Source organism: Muntiacus reevesi, chromosome X (genome assembly GCF_963930625.1).
Source record: "Muntiacus reevesi chromosome X, mMunRee1.1, whole genome shotgun sequence".
Lineage (NCBI taxonomy): Eukaryota > Metazoa > Chordata > Mammalia > Artiodactyla > Cervidae > Muntiacus > Muntiacus reevesi.
In genome coordinates this window covers 29,995,211-30,013,348 of record NC_089271.1, presented here as the reverse complement: position 1 = coordinate 30,013,348, position 18,138 = coordinate 29,995,211, and positions in this window count along the sequence as shown.

The window sequence follows — 18,138 nt, the reverse complement described above, 5'->3', positions numbered from 1 at the left end:
GGATTGAACCCAGGTCTCCTGCATTGTAGGTGGATTCTTCACCATCTGAGCCACCAGGGAAGCCCAAGAATACTGGAGTGGGTATTCTGAGCTACCAGGAGAGCCCACAGCCTATTTTAGAGATTTGGAAAATAACTTTGTGATGGTCAAACTGGTTAAGAATGGTGTTGAATGGGTGTGGCAATTCTGAAATGAATCCCCAAGTATTTGAGGCTGGGGTGATGACGCCAACCTAAGTGGCTACTATCTGGCAAGACTTCCCTTGAAATCCACACATACCAGGGCTAATTTTCATCCTGTTTAAATAAATCATGTATCCCCCCTGCCATTCCCCAAACCTGCTTCTGTTTGAAACACCCAGGCTGGCTGTTTTGATGGCATTCAACTAGGTACCTGAGGATTCCAGCACTTCAACCTGTCTGAGACAACTGCGAGGGGCTGACTCTGAGGAGGGCACTTGGCTCTCCTTTCCACGCTTGGCAGAGGCTGGAAGGGAGGGAATTATTTCAGTTAAAAATCAAAATGGATCAAGCTGGCACAGCTTGTGCATCAGCAAGCACAATGTGTGTTTGGGGGAAGCACCAAGACTAATGGATGTGTTTCGTGGAGCCGCGGTGGGACTTCCCGATACTGTAATGCTCTACTAGCAGAATGAGGACAAAGGCAAGTGCTGGCACACTCGCAAAGACTCTGGCTTCACATGAAGTGCAGAAAGAACATGAATTGCATTCTTCCCCACAGTAGCAAAGCCCCTAGAGTAGGAACCATAAATACATCCCCCACTGCTCCTGGAGCTGCCGGGCACTGTGATCTCCTGGACTTACCTGACAACACAAGAGCAGCAACAAGCCAGAGGTGCAGTAACAAGCAATATTCTGTGAGTGTGTGAAGTGTGGGGATGTTCCAGAATGGCTTTCATATAGAGATGAATTTCTCATAATCGCATAAAGATTATGTACAGTAACTTTAGGCTTAACTTCTCTGTGTGTGTGTGCATGCACACACATATGTGTTTGCTTTGTATATATTCACAACACTTTTAGCTCTTCTGTAACTTTCCATTTTGCAATAAATGAAATTGGAGCCTTGGTGTGAGCCTTGATCAGGGAACCAAGATCCTGCATGCCATATGGTCAAAAAAATAAAGAATAAAAACAAGGAACATTTCACTAATATTTTATCACTCCAGGATTTCATTACTCCTGTTAAGATTAGGAAACTCAATTCCGTGTTGGTATCTGCTGACCAGCTTACATATGATAATCACCACAAAGTTTCAAGGATGGCAGTCCTTATGTTTACTATTTGTTAAGGCATATGCATTTCATATATTTTTGATTCATTGAAATATCTAAGGAAATTATAATATTTAGAACACAAGTGCCAACATAGCCATTTATTCATTTTATGACTGTCCAATCACTTTTTTAATACTTACTGAATTGACTATTGCCAACAAACAAATAATCAAAGCCATGTTCATGAAATTCCACATTCCAGTCGAAGAGTCTGCCACAGAGAGGTGGGTAGAGGCTTGATTAGACAGTAAAGAGTTGGTCCTTTATTTGTGGTGCAATCTAAACTCACTGGAGGATTTAAGCAAGGTAATGGTATGATCTCATTTGAACTGAATGTTTTTAAATGATGATTTTGGCTGCTGTCTAGAGAATAGACTATGGCAGAGCAAGGGTAGAAACAGGACCCATTTTAAAGTAAACTGTACTAGCTTAGAAAACAATTGACAGTGTTTCAAACTAATATATTAGGAGGATGCACATGTATTTGGGGCATTGAACTAACACAATTTGCTAATAGATTGTACTTAAAGGGAGAGAGAAAGGGGAAAATTGAGGACAAATTCTATCTTATTGTCTGGCCAACTGGATGGCTGGAGATGCCAGTAACTGATATATTAATATTAGGAAAGCCATGGGAAAAGAATGTTAGAAATCTAGGGTGGGGTATCAGGAGTCCTATTTTTTTTTTTAATTTTCTGAATGTTGAGTTTTTTTTCCATTTATTATTATTAGTTGGAGGCTAATTACTTTACAATATTGTAGTGGTTTTTGCCATGCATTGACATGAACACACTGAATTTGATATCCATATGAAGATGTCTGGGAGGTAGCTGGCTATTGGAATCTGGCATTCAGAAGGGAGAGCAGGGTTGGAGATGTAAATATGAGAGCCATGAATGTACAGGTGACATTGAAAGCCATGGAACAGGATGAATTATGCAGAGAAATCATGTAAAATAGAGAAGAAGACCCAGAAGTTCAATCTTTTAGAAACTGGGAAGGAGTAGCAGAGTCAGAAAGGAGACTGGAAGGGACAAGAGTGGGAGGCTCGGAGAGTTTGGTGTTCTAGAAGCAGGTTCAGGAGACTGGAGCAGGTAGAAATCCAATTGGAGTTTAAAGATATTTAGGAGAAAAGAAGTAGAGACAAGGCATGTACACCACTCTTTCAGTAAGTTGTAATGGGAATGGAACAGAGCTATTAATTTTTTTCCTCTAAAAACACAGTATTTAAAGATGATACCTTTGACCACATTTCACTTCTGCTACAAATCAAATCACCCCAAACATAGTTACTTAAAAGATAATTTTAAAAAGGATAAATATTTATACTTGCTGACTATTTGGCAGGCTGTTCATCTGGTCTGGGTAAGCTTGGCGGAGCTTGGCTTGTCCTGATGGCCTCATTCTTATGTCTGATTGTTGGCTCTATGGCAGGTAAGGAAGAAGATGACTTGGCCATGTGTCCCACTCATCCAGCAGGTTAGCCTGGTCTAATTCACATCTCGTGATTATAGAGCTTCCAAGACCAATGCACACTTTGCAAGTCTTTGCTTATGTTACACTTGCTATGGTTCCATTAACCAAAGCGAGTCACATGGGCAAGCTAAAAGTAGAAGTGAAATGCTCAAGGACATGAAGAGAGAGAGGAAATTACTGCAGTCCTTGTTGCAAATAATCCCCCACAACTATTAATGTATTTATAATTATGTGAATTCATCCTCTGAGTTGCTCATGTTAGAAATCTCCAAGTTATTTTCTACTTTTTTTCTCTCCTAGTGTAAAATGGGAATTATTTAATTTACTAAGTAAAAACGTCTTTTGTGGAAAATCATTTTCTCTCTGTACTTTAATAATCTAAATATTAATATAAACTTTGATCACAGATGCATTATGGTTTTAATTAATTATATTCAGAAGCTGGAGAGAAGTAACATAATTGGCAGACTAAAATATGAAATTTATTTACATCCCTTATAACAAAATGTGGCTTAATAACCCAGTAATACATTTCATTTTATTTGTTTTCTTACAAATATGCAAAGAGGTAATCACCACTAAGTGGTAATATTTAAACTCTTGGAAAAAATATGAAGCGGCACTCCTGTCTTAGGTGATTGTGTATATGCTTCTTATCGGAAGTTGGCAGCAAGTGAAATTAAATGGTTTTCCAGATGACTGCATTGTCAATCCACCTCCTTTCAGCTAATTGGCTGATTCCCATCGTTGCTGCCTCCCAAGGGGTCACCTGCAATGACGAGGAGTATAACAATCCTATATGGCACCAAAGCCTCCTACAACCAGGGGTTGGTGTAACCCTACAAAGGGCATTCTCTCTCTCTCTCTCCCTCTCTTTGCCTTCCCACGTGGGATCTTAGTTCCCTGACCAGGGATCAATCCTACCTCTCCTGCATTGGAAGCATGGAGTCTTAACCACTGGACTTCCAGGGAAGTCCCTACAAAGGGCCCTTTAGACAATGCTCAACAGGGATTCTTTCCTGCCTGGAGAAGCAGAACTATAAGCACGGCACACATGCATGCAAAGTCACTTCAGTCGTGTCTGACTCTGCAACCCTATGGACTGTAGCCCACCAGACTCCTCTGTCCATGGGATTCTCCAGGCAAGAATACTGGAGTGGGTTGCCATTTCCTATCCCAGGGGATCTTCCTGACCCAGGGATGGAACCTGAGTCTCCTGTGTCTCCTGCATTGGCAGGTGGATTCTTTACCACTAACGCCACCTGGGAAGCTTAAGGCACACTCAAATTAGCTTTGTAACAATTTCAGGCCTCAGTTTAATTCATCTGGAAAACAGGAGATTGGGGACTTCCTAGGCAGTTCAGTGGTTAAGACTCTGAGCTTGTACTGCAGGGTGCATGGGTTCAATTCCTGATCCCAGAACTGAGGTCCTACATATCAGTGAGGCTTGGCCAGAAAAAAAAAAAAAAAAAACAGCAGATTGAGTTTAAAGTTTTCTATTCAACCCGTGACTCTGGGTACCATAGAATCTACACTCTATTGACCATAGAAATGGCAGAGGGGCCCCAACATCCCCCAATTCTGGTTAAAACAGGAGGCAAGAGCTGTCATAACCAGCATCTAGAAACACGTTTACCATTCTGCAGACACAAATCCGAAGTTCAAGGACACAAGTACTATAGCAGGTAAGTATCCAAAGCTTCACGTGCACCAAAAGGTGACAATCATCTGTGAGGGGTGTTGTGTCCATAATTGAGCCTTGAGTGTTTTGGGTTTTTTTTTTTTATTTTTCTGGGCAGCACCCCCTTGTGGCTGAAATGACTGCTCCCTTGCTTTCTGAAGTCCATCAAGCTGAGCCGATCAGGAGGGAGCCATGCCATGGTTCCAGGTGTAGCCAATCCTTGGCGTGATGCACGCACACGCACGTGGGCACGCACACGTGCTAATGGGGAAGCCCACTTCTGGGGTCAGAGGCGCTGCCGGGACGCTGGCTCGTTTGGCTCACCTCTGGCACTCTTTCCAGTTTCTGAGCTGCGTTGGGACATCACCCGTCAGTCTCTCAGCCCCTCGTTGTTCCCCACCCCAGTCAGGCCACTCAACCCAAGAGCAAATTCATCTCCAGGTAGATTCCACCTCCCCTTGTGTTTATCTCCCCCACAGTTCTTTTTTTCTATACTCCTCAGGAGGCTTCTGTGTTGAGTAAACAGCTTGTCGTTCTCCTGCTGCATTTGAGATTTTAGAATAGACCTGGGAGTTTCAAGTCTCACAGTCTTTAGAGCTGAGTCCTAAACGTTGATCTAGAATATCCCTGGGACTTCCCTGGCGGACCACTGGTTCAGAAGGCCCGCTTCCACTGCGCGGGTGCGGGTTCCATCCCTGGTAGCAAATGGGGAACTGGGATCAGGCTTGCTGCATGGCATGGCCAAAAAAAACCCCCCCAAAAACTAGACCATCCCTGCCCCCTCCTATGTTTGTTACTGAGTCACTTTGCTGTACGCCTGAAACGTCCTGTTGTTCAGTCACTCAGTCATGTCTGAGTCTTTGTGACCCCATGGACTGTAGCCCACCAGGCTCCTCTGTCCATGGAATTCTCCAGGCAAGAATATTGGAGTGGGTTGCCATGCCCTTCTCCAGGGGATCTTTCTGACCCGCGAATCCAACCCTTGTCTCTTGCACTGGCAGGCAGATTATTTACTACTGTGCCACCTGGGACTGCTGCTGCTGCTAAGTCAATTCAGTTGTGTCCAACTCTGTGTGACCCCATGACGGCAGCCCACCAGGCTTCCCCATCCCTGGGATTCTCCAGGCAAGAACACTGGAGTGGGTTGCCATTTCCTTCTCCAGTGCATGAAAGTGAAAAGTGAAAGTGAAGTCCTTCAGCCGTGTCCGACTCTTTGCGACCCCATGGATGATAGTCCATGGAATTCTCCAGGCCAGAATACTGGAGTGGGTAGCCTTTCCCTTCTCCAGGGGATCTTCCCAACCCAGGGATTGAACCCAGCATTGTAGGTGAATTCTTTACCAGCTGAGCCACATGGGAAGCCCCAGCTGGGAAGTAGAGTTTTAATTTAGGGAAGGATTCTCCTGGTGTGTCATAAAGCTGAAGATGGGACTGTATCTCCTAAAGAATAATCAACATAATAAAACAATAAAATAATAATAAAAATCGCTAAATTGCTGAATCTTTAACAAGTGTCAGTCTGGCACAGTGAAAGGTAAAGTAAGTCCTTCACCTTTTGACTCATGTGATTTCAGTCACACATACATGCAAGATGTATCATTATCCCTGGACGGGCCAGCTGAAGCTTAGAGAAGTTGCACATCTTGTCGGAGAAACTATTACGGCGGCTACATGATCACTGATTATTTTTTCCAAAAATAATGTTGTATGCACATGTACTTCTTTAAAGTTTACAGACTTGTTTGGATTACATTATTTTCACTTGGTTTTCCTTCTGACATGTTCACAGGGGTCTGCTCCAAGCACATCTTGCCTGCCATCTCATGTACCTTTTATCAGAGAAACTAGAAAGCATTATCTTCCCTGATAGCTCAGATGGTAAAGAATCCGCCGGCAGTGCAGGAGACCCAGCTTTGATCCCTGAGTTGGAAAGATCCCCTGGAGAAGGGAATGGCTCCCCAATCCAGGATTCTTGCCTGGAGAATCCCATGAACAGACGAGCCTGGCAGGGTACAGTCCATGGGGTCGCAAAGAGTTGGACACGACAGAGCAAATAATGCACACATCTTTAGAATATTGTCTACATCTTAGAAACAAGGAGTTCCCATCTGGCCCTAAAGGTGTCTCCATAATGTGTTCTGGGCCAAGAAAAGTTTCTTATACAGGTAAATGGTGGATTGGGTAGAAAGGCCAATAGTCTCCAGTGTTCCCAAGGAGCCCTCCACATGGTTAGTCACTTAGACACTCATCATAAACCCCAGTCCCCATTCCCCCTCCTCACTGAAGTCTCAATGAAGCCAGCAGAGCCGGAGCGGGAGGTTCCTTCCTGGCCACTAGAGGCCAGCACGCCACAGCCGAGACCTCCGAGCTGCAGGGCGCTGCTTCTCACATCATAAGACCGGTTCATTCAAAAGGAGGAAAATGTTACTAGAACATTTTTAGAAGGGGAAAAAAAAAAAAAACCCAAATATTTTCAGTGCCTACTACTGAGATGCTTCTGGTTCTTAAGGCTTCCCAAGGCTTCTTTGCAAGTCCGTGTCCTTGGGGGTGTCTGTCCAGTCTTCTCATAGCCCCATGAGCTCCTTTTCAGCATGATGCTTTCCTTCGTTCCCATTGCTGTTTGAAATAAAGCACAACTTTGAATGTTCTCCCCCCCCCCCCCACCCCGGCCAGGATTGTTTGATTTCCTAGAAGCCATCATGAATGTTTCGCCCCTTGCTCACTTCTCTTGAGGCTGAATGGCCCATCCCTCCCTGTCTCCTCCTGCTGTGTTGCCCTTCTAGAAGGGGAGGGGGGTGTTGTGGCCTCAGAGGAGAAGGGAGAGCGTATGGGAGAGGGCTTTTCCCAGCTGAGTACTGTGGTGCCCTGCTCCGGGCTTCCTATGGCTGGCCACTGGGGCCCCTCTTCAGTGTTTGTTCTCGGAATTTTAAAGGATATTTGAGAAGATAGAGTTATAAAATAAATACTAAAGTATTTAGGGTACAGAACTGCACTGTAGACAATTCAATTTCAAATGATTCAATGTGTGTATGTATAATCACTTGAGAGTAGTAGGAGAGAGAGAGTCAGTGTGTGTGTGTGTATATAAAATGAGAGTAATGGAGAGAGAGTGTATGTATATATATGGGGGGGATTCGAGTGCACTGATAAAGCAAATGAGGCAGTAAGTGACCCCAGTAAGTGACTTGGGGTAAAGGACCAGCTGTTCTACCTACTATTCGTGTTCTTGCCATTCTTCCTTATGCTGAAAAATGACCTCCAAATACAATGTTAAATGTAAACTGTTAGAACCACTCTTGTTTAATTAAAATTTCTTATTTATTTATTTTGATTTTTTCCTGCTGCCCTGGGTCTTCGTTACTGCACAGGCTTTCTCTAGTTGTGAGACGCAGGGGCTCCTCTCTAGTTGTAGTATGCGAGTTACTCACTGTGGTGGCTTCTCTCGTTGCAGAGCACAGGCTCTCGTGCACATGGCTTCAGTATTCGTGGTGGATGGATTTAGTTGCTTTGCAGCAGGTGGGATTCTCTCGGATCAGGGATCGAATCTGTGTCTCCTGCTTTGGCAGGCAGATACTTTACCACTGAGCCACCAGGGAAGCCCCTGACCACTCTTTTTAAAATGAAATTTTTATGTGCAATCATCTTTTTAAACCATGCTGTACACGTTGCCAGGAGATGTGGCTTTGGGGTGACCCTGACATCCATGAGCTAATGGAGGGAGGGAAGGAGCGGCCATGGCCTGCCGCCTCCAGTTGGGGTCTTCTTTGTCTCCTTTCTCACCCCCTCGGCCATCCACTCCTCAGGAAATGGGCCCCCTGGCTTCCCCCATCCTCCTTCCAGTTGAGTAGACATGGACAGAAGTTTTGCACACCCAGCACGTACGCCATCTCTTCCCTCCAGGGATCTGCTTTGACTGTTTTCCCAAGCAGCATGCAGCAGCCCTAGTAAGGCAACAACGTGCAAGGGCTCCACGAAAGGCAGTCAGTACCACTTTCTCTTTTCAGCAGCTTGTTTTTCTGCTGTTACCTTCTGGGAGAGTGACCAAGGGGAAATAATTCAGATGCGACAAGGTGGTGGAGGCTAGGGCCTGTGTGTGAAATTAGTCAAAAACAGCCACAGATTTTTCCCATCCCTGCATATGTGCCCCTGTTCAGTGTGGCTGGGCAGATTCTACCACACAGAGGTGGCCTTTGTATTGCAGCCTTCTACTCCACTGTTCTTGTCTGGAGAATCCCATTAACAGAGGAGCTTAGTGGGCTACAGTCCTTAGGGTCTTACAGAGTCAGACATGACTGAGCTATGAAACCTACCTACATGTGGGCTGTCTTTGTGACCCAGAGACCCGACCCAAGCAGAGGCTCCAAAGCCCAAGCAGTTGAGCTTGTCTTCTTGCTTCACTTGGACCCCTGAGACCATCATGAGGATGAGCCAGAGCTAGCCCCGACTGGATGATGAGAGACACCCTCATCAGCCCAGGCTGACACTGAGCCAGTTTCAGGAAACATGCATGAGGCCATCCGAGCCCGTCCATGCCCTGCTGAGCCACCAGCTGGCCCCAGACACGGTGCGAGCTCAATCTAGGTCGGAGCAGTAACCCAGGCAAAAAGAGCTACCCTGCCAGATTTCAGAAGAGTCAGAAGGTATACCTATTTTTTTAATTGATTTATTTGGCTGTGCTGGGTCTTTGCTGTGGCACTTGGGATCTTTGGTTGTGGCATGCAAACTCTCAGTTGTCACCTGTGGGATCCATGAATAGTTCCCTGACCAGGGATCGAACCCAGGTCCCTTGCATTGGGAATGCAATCTTAGCCACTGGACCACCAAGGAAATCCCTATACCCATTTTTGGCTTTAAGTCACTCATTTCTAGGAGGGCTTGGTCTGCAGCAAAAGCTTACCGCAGCAAGACCCATCCCAGCCAGCAGGAGTGATGTGGTTGGACGATGAGGCTCTTACTGTAGCATCAGGCTGGACAGAGAGTCGCCTGGCTTACCAGTGTTGTGCCTTACCTTGGCTTCACTCTTCATCAGCTGGTCCCCACCCAATTATTACTGGCCAAGATAAAGAACAAGAGAGTAGAGTGGCATGGACTATTATGATGAGTTTATTTCTGAAATTTCTACTCTGTCTGACCTAGTATGCATCGTCTCGAAGGCTGGAAATCACTGCTCTGAAAGGAATAGTCTGCTTTTCATTATAGTCTGCTGTTCTCTTTAAGAGACCAAACAGTTCAAAGTATATGTGGGCTGCTTGTCTTGCAGACAAGTTCTATCCAGAGGGTGATATCTTTATCAAGAAGTAGTCAAGATGTAGATGAGTACCAGAGGGATTACTGGAAAAGTACCCTTCCGCTGTGTATTTCATAATAGCAGGGGCCCCATCTATCTCCAGAGAGGGAAGGAGGCAGCAGCCAGAGAGGGTTTTGTAGTCCTGTGAATAAAGGGTTATTACTTTCCTCTGCTTTCCATCAATCAGCTCAGTGTTAGAAGTAACTAAAAAGGAAAAAGCAAGCCTAATCTTTGTGTCTGCTCATAAAATAAAACTGGCAGACTATTCCCTCATTCCTGACCTTGAAAGTAAGTTTTTCGAAGTTGGGTAAAACCAGGGAGCCTGATTTGATTAGACCCAGAAACTGGAAGAGAAGATCATTCACTTTTAACCTCAGTCGAGGCATTTTTTTCCCCTAGCTGTCACAGTTCAAGTCATTAACCATTTACGAGCACCCACTCAGTGCAGGGAGCAAGGCTGATGACGCAGAGAATGCAGAGATGGACAAGACATGTCTGCCCTCCCTGGACGCACAAAATAGCAGAGAGTGAGCCCACATGCAACTAAAGGATGCTGGAATCAAATGACAAGTGAATAAAGAAACAGGGATGGAACAGACTAATTCTGACTTCGGGGCCAGCCCAAGTTAACAGAGTAGGCGGACTCTGTGAAGGGACTTGGCTTTCTTGGGCAGAAATGGTGGGAAAGGTGGCTGCCTGACAGATGAGAGAGCTGGAGATGCTGCCTTTGATCGAGAGGTGGAAGTTGTATTTTTGGAAGCCCCAGAGTTGCTGCCCTTGGACTGTTACATTAAATGAAAAAGAAACAGCTTTACATCTTGTTTAAGCCACTGTTTCCAAAAAAAGTGGTAGGTGGAGGTGTTCAGTTCAATTCAGTTGCTCAGTCGGGTCCGACTCTTTGCAACCTCATGAACCACAGCACGCCAGGCCTCCCTGTCCATCACCAACTCCCACCCAAACCCATGTCCATTGTGTCAGTGATGCCATCCAACCATCTCATCCTCTGTCGTCCCCTTCTCGTCCTGCCCTCAATCTTTCCCAGAATCAGGGTCTTTTCAAATGAGTCAGCTCTCCACATCAGGTGGCCAAAGTATTGGAGTTTCAGCTTCAACATCAGTCCCTCCAATGAACACCCAGGACTGATCTCCTTTAGGATGAACTGGTTGGATCTCCTTGCAGTCCAAGGGACTCTCAAGAGTCTTCTCCAGCACCACAGTTCAAAAGCATCAATTCTTCTGTGCTCAGCTTTCTTTATAGTCCAACTTTCACATCCATACATGACTACTGGGAAAACCATAGCCTTGACTAGATGGACCTTTGTTGACAAAGTAATGTCTCTGCTTTTTAATATGCTATCTAGGTTGGTCATAACTTTCCTTCCAAGGAGCAAGCGTCTTTTAATTTCATGGCTGCAATCACCATCTGAAGTGATTTTGGAGCCCAGAAAAATAAAGTCAGACACTGTTTCCACTGATTACCCATCTATTTGCCATGAAGTGATGGAACTGAATGCCATGATCTTAGTTTTCTGAATGTTGAGCTTTAAGCCAACTTTTTCACTCCCCTCTTTCACTTTCATCAAGAGGCTCTTTACTTCTTCTTCACTTTCTGCCATAAGGGTGGTGTCATCTGCATATTGATATTTCTCCTGGCAATCTTGATTCCAGCTTGTGCTTCCTCCAGCCCAGCGTTTCTCATGATGGACTCTGCATATAAGTTAAATACGCAGGGTGACAATATACAGCCTTGACGTACTTGTTTTCCTATTTGGAACCAGTCTGTTGTTCCATGTCCAGTTCTAACTGTTGCTTCCTGTCCTGCATACAGGTTTCTCAAGAGGCAGGTCAGGCGGTCTGGTATGCCCATCTCTTTCAGAATTTTCCACAGTTTATTGTGATCCACACAGTCAGAGGCTTTGGCATAGTCAATAAAGCAGAAATAGATGTTTTTCTGGAACTCTCTTTTTTGATGATCCAGCAGATGCTGGCAATTTGATCTCTGGTTCCTCTGCCTTTTCTAAACCCAGCTTGAACATCTGGAAGTTCACAGTTCATGTATTGCTGAAGTCTGGCTTGGAGAATTTTGAGCATTACTTTATTAGCATATGAGATGAGTGCAATTGTGTGGTAGTTTGAGCATTCTTTGGCATTACCTTTCTTTGGGATTGGAATGAAAACTGAGGTGTTCAAACAGGTACAAATTTCCTTTTATAAAATAATTAAGTCCTGGAGATGTGCAGTGTGATTAACTGTAGTTACCAATGTGTGTGTTAGTCTCTCAGTCATGTCTGATTCTTTGTGACCCCATGGACTATAGCCCACCAGGCTACTCTGTACATGAGATTCTCCAAGCAAGAATAGTGGAGTGGGTTTCCCTTCTGTTCTCCAGGAGATCTTCGCGACCCAGGGATCTAACCTGTGTCTCTTGCATTGCAGGCAGATTCCTCACTGCCTGAGCCACCTGGAAAGCGCATAGTTACTAATACTGCAATGCATATTTGAAAGCTGCTAAGAGGGTAGATCTTAAAGGTTCTCATGACAAGAAAACAACTTTTGTGATGAAATGTGATAAATGTTAACTAGACTTATTCTGGTGATCATGTCATAATATTTGCAGATATCAAATCATCATGTTGTCAACCTAGAACAAATATACTGTTATAATGTCCATGATACCTCCATTTTGAAAAGTGCTGGGGGAAAAGAAATTTAAAAAAAATAAATAAAAATAAAAAGTGCTGGGAAGGGAATTCTAGACAAAGAATAGGACATAAGGAAAAGTGGAAAGCTAGGAAACATGTTAAGCAGAACAGAAACTGCAAGGGTCCATTGAAGGCTGGATGGGCCTTAGGGATGGGTTGTGGAAAGGGGAAGGTGGAGAAGAAATTGTTGGAGATGTTGACGACGGTGACATGATGGAGGACCTGACTGTGTGCTTCAGATTGTATTTGAAAACATAATGTTTTCCTCACAGAGACTTTTCTCTGCTACTACCAGGGGCATGGGGACACTAGCGATTCAGATCACTACATCTAGTTTTAGGGCAGAAATCTGATCCTCAGAGATGACTTGAGTCTGGTCTGCAAGTTCATGGGAGGTTTGCTTCTGACTTTTTCTGACTCCTAGAGTAGTTTCCTAGGGGCCTCACGCTGGACAGGCCATGGACACTGACTTTCATCTCCCAAGCCCTGAGAATTTGTCAAAGCAGAAGTCGGCATCTCAGCTGCCCGGTCAGGATCACCCATGGCCCCAGAACCAGAGCAACCATGATACTGTTGTTGCCTTTCCGAATTTCCTCTCTGACCAGTCTCTCTTCACTCTTCTGTTACCTACTTGTTGCTTTTCAGAAGTCTTGAAAAATCTTTTGTCCAGCTTTTCTGTCTGGAGCATTAGTCTGAATTACCCAATTCTCCTTCCCAGGTGTGGAAGTTCTGCCGAGTTGCTCCTTTATTTATGATTAAAAAAAAGAAACAACAACCTGAAGTAGACTCTGAGTACTGCTGGGCCATTCTAATGCCTCCAGTAGTTAATTCACTCCCTCTTTTTCTGAGATAATTAAACAAACCTTCTTTCTCCTCAAATGTTCAACAGCCCTGCTGCCTCCTCACTCTCAGCTGGGGCTCCCAGTTTGAATTACACTGAAGAATGAGAAACCAAACGAAGAAAATGGCCCTACCTCTCCCCCACTTGTCAGCTCTGTGGCTCTGCTCATGTGTTCTTCCTGTACCGCGGACGAAATGTCTACACCGCCCCCCTAGGACCAGGTGGTCTAGTTATCCCCTTGTGCCCTCTCAGTGATTTTCTCCTGTCATTTTACTCTTTTCACGTATCACCCCTTTTTCTTTTTCTATTGGATCATCAAAGAAACTTGCCCACCGCATATTTAAGATGTCTCATTAAAAACACCCAACCCCGTCTGTTTTTTTGTTTTTTTTTAAACTGACATTCCCAGATTCCAACACAATCCAGACGTTTATTGCAGTTGCCAGCCAACTTATTTAGGATTGTCTGTGGGATGGAAGGAAGAGAAGATCTTCGCTTTAAAGGTTTTCTTCATTTATTTTGGCCGTGCTTCTCTTGTTGCAGAGCACAGGCTCTAGGCACATGGGTTTCCAGCAGTTGCAGCGTGTGGGCTCAGTAGTTGTACATGGGCTTAGTTGCTCTGTGGCACGTGGGACCTTTCCAAACCAGGAATCCAACCCATGTCCCCTACGTTGGCAGGTGGATTCCCAAACATGAGGCCATCAGGAAAGCCCCCAACCCTCTCTTAACCATGTATTCCCATTCCGCTAAGTAAAATCCCCTGAAGAATTCCTCTTTTGCTTGATTATTTTTTTAATCCTTTTTTTTTTATTTATAGAGCTGTTTCGAGTCTTAGTTGCAGCACAGGGGGTGTTTCATCTTCCTTGCAGCATGCGGAGTCTTCAATTGCAGCATGTGCCATCTAGTTCCCTGTGTGTCTGCATCTGTGCTCAGTTGTTTCAGCTGTGTCCAACTCTGTGTGACCCTATAGACTGTAGTTCCTTGACCAGGGATCAAACCTGGACCCCCTGAGTTGGTAGCGTGGAGTCTTATCCACTGGACCACCAGGGCAGTCCCTTGATTCTTCCTTAATCTCCCACTCTCTCATCAACAGATCTCTATTATGTTCTCTTCCCCAGCACTCTGCTGAAATCTCTCCTGGTATGGTTGCTCATAACCTCTATCTTGTTCAATCCAAAAGTAAGTTATCAAATGGCTTTTAATAGAGTGGGTCTCTCTCTCTCTCTCACCTTTTAACTTTTTATTTTAAAATAACTTTAAACTTGCAAAAACATTGAAAGATAGAATAAGACACTCCTCCTCCTCGGTACTTTATACCAAGAGGCACATAATGTCTGTTTGTCCCACTCTTCAGGCAAAATGATCACTTTTGAAGTCATCATTCCATCTAGATTTATTAGTTGATATTAGTTAGTATGTAAAAAAGAGCTTTTTCTATTTATCTGTTGATATCATGGCTTTTTGTTTTATTCATTGGGTTATTATCCATTCATATCATGATATATTTTGATGTGAAATTGCCCCAGATTTGGCCAGTGGAATCCTATTCAGGCTGAATTCTGTGTACTTTCTTACTTTCTGGCACATATACACAAAATAAAGTTTCCAGCTCATCTGATACTTCCTATATCCTAGCCCTGGAATCAGTCATTTGTCTAAGGATCCTTGATTCTTTTTCGTGAAAAATGATATTTAGAAATAAAGATCTGGTGCTCAATGATGTCACTGCCATTGTGGTATTTTGCTTCCCTTACAGTAGAGACCACTGAAAGAATTGGAGTTCATGCCAATTCGCCATCAGCATACTCTTCCTAGTCTTTACTCAATCCATATTTATTTCTCCTGTCTTCAATACTAAGACAACTGGCTCCCAATAGCATAAGTATATTTACTCATTTGGTCACCCCTACAGTGCTCACTTCGGCAGCACATATACTAAAATTGGTCACCCCTACAATACACATTGAAAGGTTTCAGAATTTCAAACCCACACCATTAAGAAAATCAACATGAAACCCATCCAGTGAGGTTCTAGGTTAGTTTGCAGTTATTTTTGTCTTTAGATTGAAGCTAAATTGTCAAAGGGACTTCCCACGTGGCACCAGTGGTAAAGAACCTGCCTGCCAGAGCAAGAGCTGTAAGAGGCATGGGTTCAATCCCTGGGTCAGGAAGATCCCCTGGGGGAGGGCATGGCAACCCACTCCAGTGTTCTTGCCTGGAGAATCCCATGGACAGAGAAGCCTGGTAGCTACAGTCCATAGGATCATACACAGTCAGACACAACTGAGGTGACTTAGCATGCATGCACAAATTGTCAAAGAACCATGCCCAAAAGTTAACATGTCTTCTCAACTCTGTGTTCTGTGAAGCCACATTTACACTGTGGGGATTGTCAAATACTGCAAGTAAGTACTTTGTTCCCTCCAGAGTGACTGATTTTTTGCTGTGCCATGGGGCGTGTGGGAATCCTTGTTCCCCAACTCGGGATTGAACCTATGCCCCCTGCAGTGGAAGCACAAATTCCTAACCTAAGGCCCTGCAGGGAAGTACCCCCTCCACTCCCAGTGACATTTGTTAAACATTTTCAGCATACTTTCACTAATTCCCTCATATTTTCAGACCCCGAACCTAAAAGTTATCTTCGCTGACTCTCTTTCTTATATCTCTTATCAGATCCATCGAATTATGTATGTAATCTGGCTACTTCTGTTATGGACTGAATGTTTGCATCTCCCCTAAAACTTACTTAATTTCTATTTATCTTCCTAAGGGCTACCTCAGACATCAATTGTTCTCTTCAAATTTTCTTTCTTTTCAGCATACTCAATAGTCACAGAGAATATTTGCTTTGCTTTCTTAGCTTCCCAGAATCTTTGGAACACTCACTCTATGCTCCAGTCTCCAAAAAGGATAAGCCAGAGCCATGTTTTGTGCCAATTAGAAGAGGTGCCCTCTCTGTGGGAGGCAGTCCCATGGGCTCACAGTCACATGTGAACACAGTACTTTTATGTGATATAATGATATGGTTACTGGTATAATGATATGGTTCCTAGCTTACTAAGAAGGTAAGGCCCATCAAATAATTCCCTTACACTGATGACCTTATCCCTCCCTCCTTCCTTCCTGCCTTGGAGGAAACACTGTTTCTATTGGTTTCCATCATGGCTGACTGTTCTGCCCAGGTGCTTCTTCATATCGTGTGTCACAGCACCTACCACATCCATTACACTCATTCTCTCTGGAGTCCTGATCTCCAGTCTGCTTTCTCCCCTCTGAATATAAATAGGTTCAGATTGCTGTCATCCTAAGGAATTCTTCTCTTGACATCATGACCATCTCTCCCAACCCTGAAAAACAAATGCCTTACCTATTCCTTGACCTCCCACCAGGGCTTTGAGACCAGATTCTACCTGAAAGCTATGTCAGCAGCCTGTGATGTTATTCTCATTATCTTTGACTTTTGTGCCAGGCTGCCCCCGACTCCTGCCCCAATAGATGTTCTGTTCTTCTCAAATACTTAATCGTGTGGCTTCCAGACCAGCCCTTGTTTCTGATTTCCTCCTTATCCCTTCGACTGTTACTTATGCTTTCCTGATTCCTCTTCTCTCTCTTCCTGACCCTTGAATGTTGGAATTCCCCATCCTGTCTTCAGGAAGTCTCCCCTTTTGACTTTCAGCAGTCTCTGATGAAATGTGTTGATTCCTGTATCATCAACTCCCACTTCCAAGCCAGTATATTATCATGTGTACATTTCTACTTACTTTTCTCAGTATAGACCATGTTTCTTTTTCATTTATTTTTATTAGTTGGAGGCTAATTACTTTACAATATTGTAGTGGTTTTTGTCATACATTGACATGAATCAGCCATGGATTTACAAGTATTCCCCATCCCGATCCCCCCTCCCACCTCCCTCTCCACCCGATTCCTCTGGGTCTTCCCAGTGCACCAGGCCCGAGCACTAGTCTCATGCATCCAGCCTCACAGATTTACCACTGGCATCTCAGACTCAACCTAACTGTATCCTAACTGCATCTCGGACTCAACCTAACTGCCTGGTTTCATCAGAGACATCGAACCACTAGGAAAGCACATATATATTATTTATTATAGGGAATTGATATCTTGCCCTTGTTGATGTTGTTAAGTGTTTTCTGTGAGGTTTGGTCTCTACACTGGATCCTGATGCTTGAAGTCAGCAGGGTAGGCAATTAGGAAGGGTAGATGGCTGTAAAATGGGGCTGGATCAAGGGACCAATAGGGACCTGTGAGAAAGGACTAGAGCCTGCGTCAGTGTTTTATGGCCTGTCCCTACAACTTTGATGATGTGGGTGTCCTACAGGAGAAGCTAGCATCTTTTACTATGAAGTTAACCATACACCAGGTCCAGGAGTCAGGAAAGCAGAAGGTGGATAAAGGTGCAAAGTGGAGCACCTGTGGGCCCAGCTGCCACCAAATCCCAAGTATTGAGCCAACACATAAGTGACAGTGCATGAACTGCAGCGTTGCCTGGGGCCTCTGCACTGACCTTCCAAGTATTGGGTTGACCAAAAAGTTCATTTGGGTTTTTTCCATACCATGTTAAGGAAAAGCCTGAATGAACTTTTTGGCCAACAGAATATCTGGTGACCAATCGTAACCAGAAACATGCAGAGAAAGGAATTCTGGGACATACAGATTCATCTAGGCAAATGGATATATTACAAAGCCACCAGAGTGTTCAAAATTGGATTCACAACCTTCCTTCGTACTCTTCCTAGAAAAAGTGCTCTTTCTAACCCCTCCTATTTCAGGATTACCATCACCATCCTTCTAGTTGTCTAATCAAAGAACTTCTGAATCACCCTTACCTTT